Source organism: Pantherophis guttatus, chromosome 4 (genome assembly GCF_059756535.1).
Source record: "Pantherophis guttatus breed Tessera chromosome 4, ASM5975653v1, whole genome shotgun sequence".
Classification (NCBI taxonomy): Eukaryota; Metazoa; Chordata; class Lepidosauria; order Squamata; family Colubridae; genus Pantherophis; species Pantherophis guttatus.
Genome location: NC_142066.1, coordinates 82,766,269 through 82,775,351, shown reverse-complemented (window position 1 = coordinate 82,775,351; position 9,083 = coordinate 82,766,269). Strand labels below are relative to the sequence as shown.

At 37.4% G+C, this 9,083-nt stretch overlaps 1 long non-coding RNA gene across 1 annotated transcript; it reads right to left on the bottom strand.

Moving 5' to 3' along the window:
* Positions 1-1,811: 1,811 nt before the first annotated feature.
* Positions 1,812-8,866, bottom strand: LOC148114200 (uncharacterized). The gene is made up of 2 exons (XR_015734229.1): positions 4,912-8,866; positions 1,812-4,871 (listed from the first exon to the last, which is right to left on the bottom strand). It is a non-coding gene; the product is annotated as an uncharacterized LOC148114200 (long non-coding RNA).
* Between the last annotated feature and the right edge of the window lie 217 nt (positions 8,867-9,083).

The following is a 9,083-nucleotide window of genomic DNA, read 5'->3' as shown; positions in this document are numbered from 1 at the left end:
CTTTCAGCTGGGGTGGCTCTTGGCATGGCACCTTTGGGTGTCAGTTGAGCAGCCATCCTCTTGGTGAATGCCCTGGTGTTTACTCTACTCTTCTTATCAGAGTGAACGGCTTGTTCGGTCATTCTTTAGAGTTATGGGTAACCATCCTCTGCTACCAATTCGTTAATGCTGGATGGATCTAACCCAATAACTCACAGGACACAATGGTAGCTCTTCATTGATTCTTTATTCTAGGCCTGGAGTCCTCCTAGGCCCAATTCAGGGTAAAGGTCACTGACCTCTGTCTTGTCTTTGCAGGCACACATCTGGAACTGCTGGATGCCCACGTGTAGGACCCTTTTATATACCAGGGGAGGAGTCTGAGGTAAGGGGGTATGATGGGAAATGGGGAGGTGCCAGCCCCTGCCTGGGAGAATTAGACATTTACCCTGACAATTGTTCTGCTTCATTCAATTTCATAAGCCAGTCCTTTTAAGTAATTCCAACTTTGGCATTTCAGCCTCCAACCATAAGCAGTGCTTCTTGTTTGCATGTTCTATTTCTAATTATCATAAAACTCATCTTCTTTTTCAGCATGGTTGGATCATAAACTTAGTAATAGTCATTGATTGTAATATAGGCTTTCCATGCATGTGGTTTTCATGGTAATATAAAAGAGCGGAACATTGCTTTCCCCACACAGATAAATTAATGTCTTTGCAGTTATATCTAAAATAAATATGCACAGTTAGCATCTTCCTATATCTCTACTGCTCAATATAGGTGCCTGCTCATTTTAACTGGGCAGTTACGATGGCCTTCATATCTTGAATGATCTTGCTGGGAGGCACAATATAGTATTATTGTCAATGTTATATTTAGGATATGAATATTGATATTTGTGATTCCTTAAAATGGAATCATTTATGTGCTAAACTAGAATCCCACATATTTTGGCATTACATTTTAGACATTTGAAAATTCGCCAATGACCTAGTACTGTGGCAAAAATCTCAGCTCATCTTCAAATATTGTATTTTATTATCATTGTTATATACCCGTGATGTCGAACCTATGACATGTGTGCCACAGGTGGCACATGGAGCCATATTGGTGGGCACGTGAGCTCAGCTCTGGCATGTTGATTTTCAGACCTTTGGGGCCCATCAGAAGTCAGGAAACATACTGTTTCTGGCCTCTGGAGGGCCTCTAAGGGGGTGGGGAAGGCCGTTTTTGCCCTCCCCAGACTCCTAGAAAGGCTCTGAAAAGCCTGGGGAGAGCGAAAAATGGGCTTACTGTGCCCACCGTGCCATCGTGTGCCAAAAGCAGGGGGGAGCATGGGGGAGCATGGGGGGCGCATAAAATTATGGATGTGGGCACATATGTGTGTGACCCCCCCATGCTCCCCCCGCTTTTGGCACGTGATGGCAAAAAGATTAGCCATCACTATTATAGACTATTATAAATGTAGGAGATAAAGTTACTTTTATTTAAAAAGAAAAAGGTTGCTCTGTGGATATAATCTTTATTTTGACTCCAAGGTGAACTGCAAGAACACACTGAAATAATAAATTACTTCAGTCTTTTAATTTGTGGATAAATCTGGTATGTTTCCCCAAAACTCTTAAATGTACCAGGAAGCCTATAGAATTGATTAGAATATCTATCATTAAGACATGCTTACATACCTTATTACTTAATACAAAGCTCAGATTTTTACATGATCAATACTATAAAATAGCTGCTAAGTTAGTACAGGGAGAAAATAAGTATTAGCATGTGGTCGACAGGTAAATCCCATTATCGTTTTAAAGAGACAAAGACCAAAATAATCCTGGAACAAAGTTTATTCTTTGCAAAGGGCCTTTCTCTCTAAAGTAGAGAAAGACGAAAATAAAACAATTTACACAAGTTTTTATAGTCTTCAGGACATTCAGAATACACGTCAATAAAGTACCTTGGGAATCAGTTTCAGATCTTACATAACATCTTATATAACATATGCAGTACATAATTCCACCCTGGAAATTCCCCAATTCCCAACAGAAATACCCCTCAAAAACATCAATTGCGTACTTCCTTTGATTAATAAGGGCAAGTTAACCCAGGAACGTATTTCCTGCAAGACAACCATCTTCTCAAAAACAGGAATTACACATTTCCTTTCTCATGTTCTTAAATGTCAGCTAAATTATATAATCAGGTTATACAAGGTAAAACAAAACCTTAACATGATTTCAAAATGGCGTAACTCAGGTTATGCTTTTACAGGAATAATTCCTATTTTTCTCACAATCCCCAATTCTCCTCTTCATTATTTTTTATTCCTGTAAACTATGAATATCCTGTAACAGTATAGAAACTCCTCTCCATACAATAGGTAATTTGGTCAGTGCCATGTTACCACATAAAAACATTAACTTGGAGGGAACTTGTATCCTTAGACATAGAAAATGTAACCCTTCCTCCAAAATCCAAAACTTCTTGTATAAAGGTATATAATTACCAAATAGCTCAGTGCATTGCTTATATAAAAATTCCATTCTATTTGTAAGGCCAATGTATTGAGGAACTATCTCATATGTACGTTTGCACTTGGCACACACCATCTTCAAAAGATGACTTAATACATATCTCAGCTTCCTCAGTGGTGTCTATTAGGGTTAGTGGTGCTTCTATAAAAGAATAATGGTGCTCGAATTCAGTATGGAAACATAGCTGCTACCATGTTATAGGGTAACTAGGCAACACAGCCAAAATCCCCATTCCTATCCACACCTGTAGAATAACAAACATTACCACAAAAACCCCATTATTCCTAGTGAACTAGCTCCCCCAACATCAATCAATCAAGGAGAACTTACATCCACTGGATATCAAAACATAGATTTACACCAATCAATAATATCTTTCCTCAATACAATCAAAAACACAACAAGAATTATTACTACTCCTAGCCAAATACAAATCTCTTCATAAAACTCTTCTTCCATCCATTGGTCCCCAATCGTCTAAGGTTTGTCATCAAAAAGTCAATTTAAGAGGGTTTGCAGGTTCCGTAGCAACTGTCCTTCCATAAGGCAAAGCCACCAATCCCTTGACTCTGGAATAGCATACCCAAATTTGTTCCTTAGTCCTTACAGCCGATTCAGTAGTCAGCAAAACTTGGAACGGTCCCTTCCACACCAGCTGCAACTTCTTCTCAGTAATGGCTTTTATTGGACCCAGTCTCCACTTTTGTATTCATGTGCTTGGAAATCAAGAGGTGGATTCTGTCCTTTTTACCTTAAATGAGAAAAACACTGGGACAGTCTCTGTATATATTTTTTTCAGAAAAAACATCCTTCAATTCTATCCTAGGCATCTCAACTTTCCCCACATATGGCAATCCAAACATCATTTCATACATAGATATCCCCAGATCTTTCCTAGGACTAGTTCCTATTCTTAATAGAGCTAAAGGCAAACACTTCATTCAAAGTAGTTGAAACTCTAACATTAATTTTTATAACATAGATTTACTTATCTGATTAGCACATTCACAACACCCTATAGAACTTTGCATAAACAATAAATGTAATTGCCAATCAATTCCTAATTGTTCCATAACCTTCATCACCTTGGACAATGAAATGTATACCCCTATCACTATATTTGGGTATTATTCGCTCTAATATGATTTAACAATCTTCTGAACACCTATCTTTACACAAAGAAAGGCTTCAACCTATCCAGTAAAATAATCCACTATTATTATTACATATATCAATGGTCACACCACCAGCATTTCAATGTAATCTACTTAGATTCATTGAAAAGGCCAAATGGTCAAATCTCTACATATTTTTTACATACACAATGTATTCATTTCCGTACCATTTGTATAACTATTGTATACACACCCCTAGACACATATATGCATATACATTTAATAAAATCAATAAGTGCTTGCGTTCCCCAATAGGTTCCCTCATGCACTCATTCAATCACATTCCACATCACTACTTTAGTAAAAATTCTCACTCCATCTTAGTAATCCATTTCCCATTCACTTACACACCCCTTCATCCACTATTTATATAATATCAAGTTTAGAAGGATCCTCAGCTGCCTTTAAAACAGCTGTGATAAGTTCCACCTATCGCAATTCCTTTTACTAAATATCAACCCCCTTTCAATCCAGATTATCCCAAAAGTATGTAAGATACCATAAGCATAGTTTAAATCAGCATAAATATTCCCTACCTCATTAATTAATATGTGCAATGCTTACAATAAAGCAAAAACCTCACATATCTGCACTGACCATTCAAACGGTAACTTTCCACCTTCCAATATCTCAATAGTGTCTCCATTCACAACTGCATCTCATCCAGTCTCATCCCATTCTCAATTCATTTATTCATAACCACACAATTTCATTCCACATCTTCCCATCTCTCTCTCCTATTGGTCAAGAGAACCAAACTCTCTTGAAACAATTTTAAAAACCTAGCATTTGTGCACCACCTTTTAGTTCCCAGTTCACATGCAAACCAACACTCCTTTGGCTATACCATCTTCCATTACTACAGACAAGTGGAAATTTTTCCTTAAACCAGGCAAACATAACACTGGAGCAACACTATATTATTACTTTCTTCAACTCTTCAACTCTTCAACCTTTCTTCCAAACAACTTAGTTTAAAATTAACTATCAATAAATCAATAGAGTCTCAATAAATACTCAACTCTCCCCACTTCAGAGGAATCACACCACACTTCTATCAAAAATTAGCTAAACTATTTCCACAAGCTTCAAAGAAATGCAAAGCTTAATCTAAATTCACTAGTCTATACAGACTAACTTACAAGTAACTTCCTAGCTAACCAGACCAAAAGTCCATCTTTACCTTCTACCAGTAATTCTTCCCTCAAGGAAACATCCTTTACCTAGACAACACTAAGCTAAAATAACATAGTCAACTATTCCCCAGACTATCCAGTATCTAGTATCTAGAAATCTCCTTCTCAGCATTCAAAATCATTCAAAATACACAGACACAAAAACATAAAAGAGGGTAATAAAAAACTTCAAAAAGCAAAAGAAAATCACCTAATAGAGGTATTCCGGGTCTCTACTCCCAAAAACTTTTCAAACTTTCAATGTCACTTCTCTAAAGCAGAACAGGAAATACATCTGCATAGCTGCCAATGCAGTCAAAAACAATGCAGGATCAAATCACCCATTCGCCCCTCCTTTCTCTCAGGCAAACTCAACAAAGGAAAAAAAATGTGTAAAAGGGAAAACAAACCGCACCTTCCCTCCCCCCTTTCTTACTTCTCTTATTCAGAACAAAAAGACGGGGGAAATATAGAGAAGAAAAATACTACTCCTGTCTCTAATTAACATCGCAAATACCTCTACCTAATCCTACTTCTCCATAGGATCTCTCTCATCTCTCACTTGCTCATTCACACACTTGCTATTACAACATAACAACAACTACAACAACAAACTCTTGCCACTCACTATTTCAATATACAAAAGGAAATTTCTCAGGGGTTCAACGCACAGGCATTCACAAATATCAGGATCACCTTACCACCCCCATTTAAGGGCTTACCACACACACTCATATTTATTCTGCAATCAGACCTTTTAGTGTATTCCAACACACACATGCCTTTTCTCTGCCAATTAGTCAGCATAAATACTTCAGTGAGCTATCATTCTCAGTATTATTATTTTTTCTTCAAGACAATGAGCTCTATTGCCTAAACAACTCTCATTACACACACATATCATTTAACAACATTTGCAAACCTGGAATAAAACCTGGAAAGGTTCCATCCCTTCAGATACCCATTTCAGTTTTATCCTTGACATCTTGTAGCCCATTCCTCAAGCAGTGGAAAACTTCAGGATGCGGTTTTTAATCAAAAACTTGATTTTGGGCCCTAACCACACCTGTCCTCCACAGCTCCAGACTTAAGCCAAGAAGGTCACTTAATTAGCCGGCACACACATATCACCATCACATCACATTAATCAAAGACAAAATATTCGCATTCAACCTCAGGTAAGAAGAACAATAAACCTTCCTTACCACATTCCTACAGAGTTTTCTGCCTCATCCAAGAACAATAAAGATCTGTATACCAAGCTCACACCCCAGAAGAGACAATGCATCTCTCCCAAGCAGATTAAGACCTACTTCTAGAACAAATATCACATCCAAACGTATAATACACTTTTTGCTTTCCAATCCACCAACACTAGACTTTTTCCACTGGAGTAATCCTCTCCCAATTCCAGGACACTGTCGCCACATCGCAAGCAAAGTTTCACAAAACCTTTTCCTCTTCTACCTAACTCCTTTCCCTCTCCTGTCTGTTGCAACACAGACACCATCATTCATCATTTCTTTCCTTCTTTTTCTCTTCTAGTCTTGGCCTCGTCCCTATTCACATAGACCTTTTAAGCTTCTTTCCACAGAGCAGCAATACCAGTAGTAGCTTCTGTATGTCTGGCCATGATTTCGTCACAAATTTCATTTTCATTAAGGACTCATAAGCCGGTGTTTCAGGAGAAAGACCAGTGTGCTTATTCAAATTGTCCTTAATATTTTCCAGAAACACAAATGGTGTTTCTTCCCACAACTGTTCCACCTCAAAAACTTTTGTTTGAGTTTCTTCCTTGAGGTACAGCTGTCTTAACTCCCTCCATTTGTTCCCGCTCAGCTAAATTATTATTATCCCAACCAAGATCAACTAATGGAGACTTAACATCTGCAGCAACGGGCTGAACAGCCCCCACTTGGGTTTAATCCCCCCAAAAAAAACCATAGCTGCCTTTCGAATTTGTGACCTCTCCTCAGGGGAGAACAAATAACCCAATATACGCTGTAACTCTGCAAAAGTATACAGATTGGGTCTCAAGAACAAATCCAATGACTCAGACAACTTAATCAGATCCGCCTAGAAAGACGCATATTTCTTTTATAATCTTCCAGATCAGAAGATGTCAAAGACTCATTCACAAAAGCCGCAATACCATTCAGCATTCCTCTTAAAGGAAACATTCCTTTAGTTTGTGAACATGTAACATGAGGAGAAGTGGATGGATTCTGTTTTACAGTTACTAACAATTCACTCAACTCCTTTTCCAGCTGCCTATATTACTGCCCTGCTGAAGTCTCTTCCTTTCGGCTCCCAGCAACAAATCAGTTTCACCCACAACTTGGATTATACTAAGGAGGGGGAGGTGGGCATGTAGCATAAGCTAAAGGATCCCAACCTTCCTCTTCTTCTTCCTTCCCATACAAAACTCTAGAACTTCTCGGGGAAGAGGAGTTAAACTACTGAACATGGAACTGAGGTTCAACATATAACAATTGAACTTTCAACTTCTTTTTTCACCAAAACTTTCTTCAAAGCATTGATCCAATATGGGTCTGACTCCCCAAACTTACTCCACCTATAATTAGGCTGTATCAACACAAACGTCAGCCAAACCTCCTTACAATAATTAATCATAGTCACCTTATCTTAATACCTTTGTACAAGCTTCCAACCAACCTGTATTACACTAATTATACACACAAATCATACAGGCCACACACACAAACATACACAAATCCAAACCACCAAAAAGAAAACATATACTCACTCCTGGTGCACCAAAGTCTTCAGGAATGTTCCTCTCTGTCCAGGCATTCAGGTCTCTGCCTCAAGGTTCATAGAAAAGCAATTCCGGCTGGAAAGGAAATAACCCCATCTCACTGAAATCAGTGTTATGTGCGCACGCAGGGAAATCCCTTCCAGACAGAATGTTTTCAGTCCCTTCGGGCGCCAATTGTGGTCGACAGGTAAATCCCATTATCGTTTTAAAGAGACAAAGACCAAAATAATCCTGGAACAAAGTTTATTCTTTGCAAAGGGCCTTTCTCTCTAAAGTAGAGAAAGACGAAAATAAAACAATTTACACAAGTTTTTATAGTCTTCAGGACATTCAGAATACACGTCAATAAAGTACCTTGGGAATCAGTTTCAGATCTTACATAACATCTTATATAACATATGCAGTACATAATTCCACCCTGGAAATTCCCCAATTCCCAACAGAAATACCCCTCAAAAACATCAATTGCGTACTTCCTTTGATTAATAAGGGCAAGTTAACCCAGGAACGTATTTCCTGCAAGACAACCATCTTCTCAAAAACAGGAATTACACATTTCCTTTCTCATGTTCTTAAATGTCAGCTAAATTATATAATCAGGTTATACAAGGTAAAACAAAACCTTAACATGATTTCAAAATGGCGTAACTCAGGTTATGCTTTTACAGGAATAATTCCTATTTTTCTCACATAGCATTACAGAGTTTTCTTGCATAAATAGAATTAAAATGCGATATTAAATTTTCAAAAGTTGAAGGAGAAGAAGAAAGAATTAATATAAAAACATCAATAATATTTTTGTGGATTTTTTCTTCTTTCCATTTTCCTCAGAATAGAAAGCTAACAGACCACATTGTGAACTCTGGACTGGCATCACTGAGTACTTGAAAGAAATATTCACATTCATTTAAAATAGAATTTTAAAATGCTTTCTCCCATTAGCCATCAGCGATATGGGAGAACTGCCACATTAAAAAAAAAAAAAAAAGGCAATCTAGGTTGCATCACTGGGACAACAATGTTTGCACTATCTCTTGGAAGTTCCTTTTAAAGTTTCTCAGGAAAAATGCCTTCTTTAGCATTCTCATTTTTCAAATAACTTTTCAGCTTTAGCTGCTTGGCAAGTTACTTTAATATTACTGTTAACTTAAGTGGGGGGAGTCTTCCCAATGTTTTAGAGAACTATATCCATTAGTAGTTGGTTGAATGTAGTTTTATTGTATTTTGTTTTGTTTTTAATTTCTCTGGAAATAAGATTTGTTTTCTTATATGAAGTGAAATTTGTGGGAAATGTATGACTTTTCATTTTGGTTGATAAATAAAAAATAAAAATTTCCAGAAAATTTCCTTCCTAAAAATATACCCACATCCACAAACACAAAACTGAGAATGGCTTAATGTGTCCTAAATTTTCCTGATACAACCAGATATCCAAAGAAAT